Genomic DNA, 11020 nt, shown 5'->3' with positions numbered 1-11020 from the left:
CAAAGATAAAAGAAAAAATCTCAAACGAAATAATAATAGTCGCGGAGTTAAGAGAATCTCGAAATTTCGCTGCCCGCTTCAATTTATATAAATATATCCACAATTTTGACCTTTATATATAACAATGATTAATGCATCGTCGTGTTCGCATCTGAAACGAAGCTGTAGAAACGATCGTAGCTGATGCCAGCAGTTTTGTGCGAACTTTTTTTTTCACTCACTGCAACCATTAATGGTTCCGATTACATTCATTTGGAGAAATTTCACCTGGCAACTAGTCAGTTGAAGAATGATAACTGCGCCCTCTGCCGAATTATACGAATATAGGTGTCGTCTCGTCGGTGGTACAATAATCTAGCTTAAGAGTGGGCGGGGCTAAGTCGTGCTGTACGTGCGGGGCATTTTTAATGAGGACGTTCAAGCTTTCGAGTATGCGGGCTCTAAAAGTCCATTAGTAAAAGTGGGTGCTTAATAATTTTTATTTTATTGTAACTCGCCGGTTTGGTTTTCGTTACCTTTTTTTTTGCTTCAGCCCTCCCCAAAAATGGGTAAATTGTGAAGTAATTTCTATTTCTTCGTCTGACTGCCTCTTCGCAATAATTGGCGACTATTTTCCCGTTATTCTGAACGTGATACACGTACGACGATTATGGAATTCCATAAGTACGGAGTTTTCTCTTTTAATATATGTTCTTTTCTCTTTGCAAATACTGATGCTCACACGTATTGTGGAAATAAGATTAATTGATGGAGATTGAAGTAGTCGAAGATAAAAAAAAAGTGGACTAAAGCACAAACAATATTGAAAAATCTACAACGATTTGGATCGCTGTTTTAGATAAAAACTTTCTGTGATAGTGGAGTAATAGTGTTCGTACAAAATTAGAATTCTGAAATCATAGAAAGTTAATAACTTTACACAAGTAATCATAGAAATTTCATAATATCAAAACGTTATCACATAAATCATTCCTTCGAATTTAAACGTTTTTAGTAATTAAATAATATTTGTCAAACAGGCAAGCAACGCCTCAATATAGAAATGTTTCCTTTTTACTTTAAAATCCAAGCAGGCGGTCCAAAAAATGTGAATATGAAATTTATTTCAATGTCCTGATAGAAAATGTCATGTTGTATTGAGCATTCTGAAGAAAACAAAATGAGAATTTTTATGAAATGGAAAATGAAATGAATACGATTAACTTTAACGCTGAAGAGGATTAACCCTACACTATCAGAAAAGTCGGTATAAAGTTAATTCATATAATCGATGTCTAGAACCATAATACGGATCAAATTTGAATGAAGCTTCAATGCAGTAGAGGATTAACTATACACTATCAGAAATTTGAAGTTGAACGATATTATCGATACTTTGAATTGGTGAAAACAATTTAAAAAAAACAAATGTTTTTTTTTTCAATTAAAACTAAGAAAGCAAATAAAACCTTGCCAAAATATCATTCGATATAAGACCAATATATTGAAAAACAAAAATGGGCACAGCCCGTATCTTGCACCCTTTTGCTCATCGATGGTCGTTGGAGCTGGTCTTCGAGCTGCAATTGAGCGTCAAAGGACATCCCATAGGTGTTCGATGGGATTAAGGAAGGTATGGGGGCATTGCAGGCCACTCCAATCGTTGAACCTCCTCCGGTTGAAGGTATTTGTTCACCAACTGAGCCCTGCGTGGACGGGCGTTTTCGTATCCAGAGATGAAATTTCGTCCATGTGCTCCACGAAAAAGTCTCAATAAAAAGATCTCGTCCCTATACCACTTGTCTATCAGAGTACCTCTATCGAAAACATGAAGATCGTTATGCCATGATGCCTGCCAAGACCATCAGACCACCTGGATCATAGTGGTCTTTTTCGACAATGTTAAATGGCCGATATCGACTCTCGGGTTTACATACTGCAATCTGCATACTGCAACCTGTATTAAGTATCTGGGCGAGACTGTTATATGCGAAATAGATGTTCCAATTTCATTATACGGGTTGCAAGACAGTGCATTGTCATTAAAAGCTCTTCCATCGTTGGTGCAGCGTGGAAGTTTGGAGAGGCAGTTACTAGTTGATACAACAACGACAGTGTCCATCTGGGAACTAATTTGCGTGTCAATTTGCCTCTCAGAAATTTTGCATCTTGTTATGGTTCAATGTGCAGGAAATAGTTTCAACGTTTAATTGATCTTTAGGAGAGTGTGATATTCAACTAAAATCCATCTTGTACATGCAAGAAGATGCACGTTAATAATACATTGTAATTAAAAGCTCTTTTGTTGTTAGCGTAGCATGAAAGCTTGGAGAAACTAGCATGGCTAGCTCAGACAATAACTACGGTGTTTGACAGGAAGCTAAATTACGAGGCAAATTGCCTATCAAAAAACTTGTTTCCTTCAATGTACGAGTAATTTGGTTCAACGCTTGATTGATTATTAGGACCGTACAGTATTGAATAAAAAACCATCTTGTACACGAAACAAGGTACAAGTTAATAATACATTGTAATTGAAAGCTCTTCCGTCGTTTGTGTTGAGTGAAAGTTTGGAGAGACAGTAAGCAGCTCACACAACAACCTAACTGTCTGCCTGGGTGCAAAATTGCGCATCAATTTACCTTACAGAAAATTTTTCTCTTGGTTCAATGAGGTTCAAGCAAAATTGTTTCAGTGTACAGATAATAGGATTCAACGTTTAATTTTTTTTTTGAGAGTGTAGTATTCAACTAAAATCTATCTTGCGCATGCAACAAGGTGCTCGTACAAGATAGGTTTTGGTTGATACATTGTCATTGAAAGCTCTTCCGTCGTTGCTATAGTTGGAAGATTGGAGAAACAGGCACCTGTTCAGATAACAACCACGGTGTCCGACTGGGGGCTAAATTAAGTAGCGATTTGCTTATTAGAAAATTTGCTTCGTATTATTGCTAACTGTGTGGATAATATGGTTCAGAGTTTAATTGATTTTTTGACAGTGTAGTATTTAACTAAAATCCATTACATGCATGCAACAAGTTTCGCGTTAATTATAAATTGCCATTAAAAGCCCATCCGTTGGTGTAGGGTGGAAGTTTGGAAAGAGTGTTATCAGCTCAGACAAGAACCACAGTGACATTCTTATCCCATAATTATCCTATTTGTGAAATAATAATGCTTCGAAAATAAGTGCGATATGTAGAATAGTTCATCGGACAGAGAATTAGTCACTCCTATAGAAATTATGAAAATCATAATTTAATTACATTTAACTCTGTCTTAACAACCATTTGAATTCGGTTTGAAAGTGAGTTCACAAACATGTCACATTCAATTCAAGCCACTGGTCAAATATTTCCTCACATAAATCCCTTAAACGATAGGGACACCCGTTTCGTTGTTTCACCCGCTATTTTAGAATGTCCCGCACATTTTTTATGGTGCTCAAGTCAGATGGGTTTGCCAGCAAATCGAGATGTAATAAGGTATGCGAGTGTAAAACAAGTGTCCTAAAATCACAATTCCTTCAGCACCCGATGAATTTCGATCATTTTTCATCATCTTGAAAAATATACTTATATTGACCAAGTAGATCATCATCAAATAGATTGATCCTCAAATATCATGTAGATATTGATGAAAGGCTTTCTCTACTGGTGAAGAGTTTATGTACGGTGAGATTATCTATTTTTATTGCAAGTGTTCTGTCTATCCCAGTCGCGTCGACGCTCAACTTAAACTTAATTCCTTCACTGAGTTGAACTTGTTGATGACGAAAAAGGATTCCATCCTTATCATTAAAGATATAATAGAATAAGTTAAAAAATGCATCATATATACAAGTCTAATAAAAAGTAAAGCCTGAAAAATAAGTTTGATAAAAAAATATATGTTATTAAATTTGTTAATGATCGTCAACTACATTTCAATTTCTTTCGTACGTACAAATCAATTTCAGTTCTCAAATTCACTTTTTATTATACAGAGTTTCATTGAAATTAATGTCGTGTTTGCTAAAAATGCAAGTTTATAGGCAATGAATCAAATATAAAATTTCTGTTAAAAAAGTGGGTAGCCGTTTTCATTGGAAGCTCACATTAGGATTTAAAAACGATGCCGTTGCTTCGGGAGTTTGGGCAAACTGATGCAGCTCATGCGCATCCACTTAATTAAAATTATATTCTTTTAATTTTATCAATCTCTTTTTTTTTTACCAACTTCCGCAGACTATAGAGTAACCTAGCTTGATGCTCTGAATTGAAAATCACATGCAACAGCCAGTTCAGATAAAGGGAATACCTCTCTTCAAAGAATAAAACGAACGGTTGATGAAAAAGACAAAATTAGGGTTAAGGCAAATTACAAAATATTACATCATAACTTACTTTTCTTACCTCTTAATCTCTAGGAAGAGAATGGATGGCAGGCCGAAGAAAAGTTTTGTGTTTTAATGAAATTTAATCACCCCCACCCCTGATAAATGAAGGGCAAGGAATCGGGGAATGAAGGAAGGGGGGAGAAGAAAACGAAATTAATTATTTTGCTAAGTCTTGCAGAGTTCTTTCAGGTGTCCATGTTCCACTTCTTCTTCTCTTGCTTTGAAGGGAAGAAGAGAGTGAGGGGGAGCCTGATAAATTGGGAGAGAAAAGGGTTCCAGGGGGGGAGGGAGTAAGCGAGAGGGTGGTGCATGATGCAGGAATAGTCGCGTAAAAATTGTTGGGAAGCTCTAGCTTGCTGTTTCCAAGAGCTATTGAGGCTTTTGAAAAATAATTATTTGAGAATTCAATTGTAGAAATATTATAATCCCATTTTTAATTTCTTGATTTTTTTTTGAAGTAAATATCTGGCACAGGCTTCGGCACTTAAAAAATTGCTGCATGTTTTAAAAACGTATGTGTTTATTTTATCTTGCAACAACTCATTCGATTCATCAAATTAAGACTTTGGTGTTCCTCCCCACGTATTCGAATTCATTTATTATCTCGTTTTCAGATCAATTTCAACCATTATCAATCAATAGCTAAATGAAGGTATTTTCCAAACTTATCTAAAATTTCGATCATCTGTTATTCTTATTGTCTTCTCCCGCTGTATTATTAATTTCATTCGATCACTTGAATCGTTGTCATTTTTTTGGTAGCTTGATATCGCGAGCTCTTTGGCTTGCCAATGGGAAACTTGCAAGTGACGTAGTGTAGGTATCGCGATCCTGATTGGCTGCTGAAACGTGGCATTCGTTTATGTTAGCCACTGTTCTCTCCATTTTATTCCGAGTGAGCCAAACCCGTCAAGTATCAATTCTCTTAAGTGACACATTCTATATTCCTTCAGAAAAATTCTTTCGTAAAGATTTCAACTCTTTCACTATATATCTCTTGCTTAACATAAAGACAGGTACGAAGCCACGTAGAACATAAACAAACTAATTTTCATTCCAAACTAATTTTGTATTTTTACCAAGTTTATAATATTTTTATTTTAAGGATAATAATATAAAGTTAGAGAATTTTAATTCCGTGATTAAAAAAAAGATATAAACGATTAATTATTACAATTAATTAATGCTATTGAAATATTTTAGAATAAAAATGTAGTAAATTTAAAAGCTTTGAAATTGAAATCCCGTTATGACGAATAAGGATAAGCATATTTGTGTTTAACATTACCACGGAAGGTGAAATATAATACATATTTCCTAAATTTTCGATGTTTACCTGCATGTTTGTCTCTAGCATGCTTTATTTCTGTACAAGTAAGCTTTAAGAATATGGAATTTTTTCCAGTGGTTTCGCCTTCTTCTATTTTAGATAATTATTTTGTAAAAACTCTCTTTCTTTGATAATGCACGTTTTAATCTGTATTTTAATTGTAATGTTTTCCTTATTGTATTTTTTACATTTAAATTTTTTTCATCAATGAAATTTCGTATTTTTGATACTCTCCTTGAACCACATAAAGCCAGAAAAAGATAATTGTTTACAAAACACCCCTCAAAAATTTACAAATTGCTGGAAAAAAACCACACACAATCCTAATCACTGAGCCGTGATAGCTCAGGGAATAGAGCGTTCGCCATCCAAAGAGGTGAGCCGGGTTGGAATCCCAACGATAGCTGATTGATACGAATTCCGCATCCAACTTGCCCCGACCACAGTGCTGACGTAAATTATCCTCAGTGGTAGACGGAGCCTGGGTTAGAGTTCCTTTGCCGTCAGGTTAAGCGTGGGAGGTTTTCATCGTTTTTCTCGCCATGTAACGCAGATTCGGGTTAGTTTCATCAAAATGTCCTTCACGAAGGCAAATTTCTCCCAATACTTCTTCCAGGAGTTCCCTCGTCTTCTGGACTGGGTGCAAAATGACAAGGCTACGGTGTTGAACATTAGTAGTCGTAAAGATCCTAGCAGACGGACTGCAAGAAAAACTTTGGAAAGCGAAAAATTGATTGAATGTCAGGAGAGATGGAGTGACAGCTTTACAAAGGGACGGCACACATTCGAGCTCCTCCCGAAAGTTCAAACGAGGAAAATCATGGGGAATTTCTTTTTAAATCAATTCCTAACTAATCACGGCTGTCATGGACAACATCAGGCCAGGTTTTTTGGGGGAGCTCAGCTGTGCAGTACCTGTCAGCTTGCTGAGGATTGGGAACATATATTAATCCAGTGTACAAATTTCAAGCACATTAGAGAGAAATTTTTTCATTCAAAAACCACCTATGAGTTTATAAAGCAGCATTGGTCAAACCCTAAAATAAAAAAAGGAATTGAGGAAGTAATAAGAAAATTGTTTAGTAACAAGGCACCTCCCTGATTCCTGATGGCCTTTTGCTGCCTATTGTTAGGAAAGATACACTTTAAATCACGGCTTATTAGTTTACCTGTTATGGTTTGATTTTTACTTGAATTTTCTCTTAAAATGCTTTTTGTGCTTTAGTTTCATGCTTTTGTCAATCTCTGCACCTATGTGATTCCTCATTTTGAAAATTTTAATCACTTGTGTTCCTAGAATTTATATATATATATATATATATATATATATATATATATATATATATATATATATATATATATATATATATATATATATATATATATATATATATATATATATATATATATATATATATATATATATATATATATATATATATATATATATATATATATATATATATATATATATATATATATATATATATATATATATATATATATATATATAAGTTCAAAATGAAGAATAAAACAAAGAAAAATTATAGACATGAAAAAAAGGGGGTGGGAAATAATAAGTAAAAAAATAACAAACATTTTATTAAAAAGAAGAAGGGGAAAAAAAAAAATGAAATGTTAATTAAACCGGAAAAAAAGCCGGAAAAAAAAGATATAATCTTTTCTTCAGCCCACACGATTATATCCGCAAAACAGAGTGCTTTCTGATATTGTATCAATAAAGCCAAAGCAAAATATAGTAATACAATAGTGTGAGGAGCACTCAAAAATTTTTTTTTATAAAATAACTACATAAAAATAGATCATAAAAAGTAAAAATAACATGTAGAAACAGATCATAAAATAAAATAAAAAGTAAAAACATTAAAAAGGGGGGACTATAAAGCGAGTAGCAAAATCATAACAACTTACTTGGACGGATATTTTTCAAGAATGATTTAAAAATGTTTTCGCAGAAAGATTGCCAGATTACAAAATATGAAAACAAAAGCGCAAATAGAGTGTAACAAGAGGGTTTTAAAGTGTCGTTCTTACTGCACTGCTGAAGTGATTTGTTATTTTGAGTTTTGATTTATTAGTTACCAAGGATGGGCCCGAAATGGATGTGCGTAAGGTAATATTATACTGGATAATTTTAAAAATTGATCATAAATAGTTTTAGAAGATAGATGTTTATTTAAGAAAAAATATAAAATAGAAAAGAGAAACATAAATTGCCTGCTTTGCAAATAATTTTAGCCGCGGATTTGCACGATATGGATTAGCACATAGAAAAATTATTTAAATTATCAAAGAAAAAATTTTAATAAATAATTTTAACACGGATTTGCCCGAAATGGATTTGCACATGGAAAAATTAACAAAGAAAAAATTTTAGCAGATAATTTTAACCACGGATTTGCACATGGAAAATTGTATAAATTAATAAAGAAATTTTTAGCAAACAATTTTATCCACGGATTTGCCCGAAATGGATTTGCACATGGAAAAACTGTATAGATTAACAAAGGAAATTATATATATATAATAAGGAATATATATATATGTATATATATATATATATATATATATATATATATATATATATATATATATATATATATATATATATATATATATATATATATATATATATATATATATATATATATATATATATATATATATATATATATATATATATATATATATATATATATATATATATATATATAAACTCTAGGAACACAAGTGATTAAAATTTTGTGAACGTAACAGTTCAATTACATGAGCAAACATATTCAAAATTTTCAAATTAGAGTTTTAACAAATAGGTAGAATATTAAATATGAAATATATACATGTGAAATTGTTTCCTTTCATTAACTTTGCTTTATTACTGAAGATGCGACATCAATATCTCTTCTGATTGTTACTGTTTAATTTCTTCGTAATGTTTGTTTGCATTTAGTTTATTTCTAAGTAGCACTGTTTTCTGAATTTCATATTTAATATTCTACCTATTTGTTAAAACTCTAATTTGAAAATTTTGAATATGTTTGCTCATGTAATTGAACTGTTACGCTCACTTCGAACTTTTGGAGTGCCCCCGGATGCCCCCTTACGGGTGCGGGACGGGCTTAGGCTTGTTACTAGTAGTCGTAAACCCAAAAACTGGGTCGGTTGTTCAACGACTGTTATAAAATAAAAATAAAAAATGAAGCAAAAAAATTAAAACAATCCAAATCAATACTCCCGTTCTCGAGTTATTAGCGAACATACATCCAGAGAGAGAGAGAGAGACAGAATTTTGCATATATTAAGAGATAAGGGATTAAATGTAATTTTGAAAGGAAGATAATAATTTTTGAATGAGATGACAGGTCTTACGGAGATTAAATTATCTGAATATAATGTGATATTGACTATATGGGATTTGTTTTTGATATAAACATGTTTTGCGAAAGTAAGATTCTTGCTTGAAATTCTTGGCTCATATAATTTTGATTTTATGCGATTAGGTGCTGTTGGAAAAATTAAAGTAATATAATTACTTTATTATAATGAAAAGCATGCCGAAGTCACGTGTTTCAGTTTTGTTTGAGAATCCTATGAGCATCTCACAGTCATTTTTACTATAATTAGCTTCTTTAATGTTGAGAGAATAAAGCAATAAAATACCTCTAAATTATTGCCACGTATTTCAAAATTTCTTGTGATGCAAGCAATACAATTATACTTAAAACATGTTTTATAATTATTATACAATATGAATTTATCAGGTAAGACATTACGACCAAAATTATTATTATGCCTAATGTATATGTCTTATTAATATGTCTAAGCGAATAACAAAAAATAGCCTAATTGTTTGAAAATTATTTCTTGGATTTTTTTGAAAAAAATATAATTATACAAATGATCTATTAAAAAAAAAAAAGGATTGCTGCCCATTTAATTGCATTAAAATAACAAAGAATATTTTTCTTGAGAATTGACCCACAGAACTTTGAAATCAAATAAAAATGTAAATTTAAAAAAGAATATTATAAAAAAAGGAGAAAAAAAATTGCAAAAATTGAGACATTTTCGTTGACAATTAATTTTCGAGTGTGCACTGAAACTTCTAAAAGACAAATTCGAATATCCTAAAACCAATTTCGTGATACATATCAGTCTGGTAATTTTTCACCCTACATGAGTGATCAATAAAAATGCGTAATAAATACTAATCATCCTTCATCCCAATATAATTAAAAGATCCAACCACCAAGACAATTAGAAACAAAGACGTCCAATTCGAATTCCAGCGTCATTCTTCTTTGGAGAACGCCAGCAACCCCTCTAATTAAAAATTCGTCATGATTACATGTATTTTAAGACTGTCACAAATCGTAATACCTGAAATTCCCAATCATGCCCACCCCTCCTTTACCAATGTCCTAATACGTCCACTAAAACATCGACATTTGCTTTAAAGGAAGGGGGTCAGGGTAAAGGGGCTGATGGAATATATACCCCCCTTTCGAAGTAGACCCTTCATCGTGTATAGAGCAACAACTGTCGGTTGCTTGTGCTAGATATTGATTGGATTTAATTAATGCCCCTTGCTTTGACAGGGTCTGAAAACACCAGATGTTTCCATTGATCGGAGAGATCGGCCCGCAATCCTACCCCCCTCCCCTCTTCTCAACTCCCCCCTACTAATTTATATTTTTGACAAGTTAATTTTACACGCCGCTGAAACACTAACTAATAGTCGATAGTCTGCAAAAAGTGGAACACTTTATAGTATTGCCCCCTCTAGACCCTCCTTTTTTTTTTTTTTTTCCCTTCCAAGCATTTATTTTTTTGTCGTTTTGGTTTTTTATTCTGTTGTTCCAAGATCTTGCCTTTTCCTTCGATTTTTCTTTACATTTTTATTTTCTTTAAATTTTATCGTTTGTCTTAATGGTAAATATGTACTCTCGCTATTTTGGTTGCAGATCTGTTTTTTTTTTCCTTGTTCCCAAATCGATAAGGAATTATGAGGTTGCATATAACGAGCGTTCGATATTGGGGAAAAAATGTATGTTAAGAATTTGATTTATTAAAACATTAATTCCGCTTACTTCGATGTTGATTGGCGACTTTTAGTGAATGTGATATCAGGTAACAAAAATGAATGAGACTTTATCAATCGAAATTGAGTTATTGTTATGGAAAAAGTTAAAAATAGAAAGACTTGTGAAATTATATCATTCCATGAATAAATGCGTAGTTACCTTCAAATTTAAATGTAGTAAAATCATATAAAGAAACATTATTTATTTTTTTCTTAAACAAAAACCATC

The sequence above is a fragment of the Parasteatoda tepidariorum genome, chromosome 3, assembly GCF_982258835.1.
Source record: "Parasteatoda tepidariorum strain Cologne lab strain chromosome 3, Ptep-v5.0, whole genome shotgun sequence".
In the NCBI taxonomy this organism is placed as follows: domain Eukaryota; kingdom Metazoa; phylum Arthropoda; class Arachnida; order Araneae; family Theridiidae; genus Parasteatoda; species Parasteatoda tepidariorum.
Note: the sequence above shows the minus strand (reverse complement) of the source record.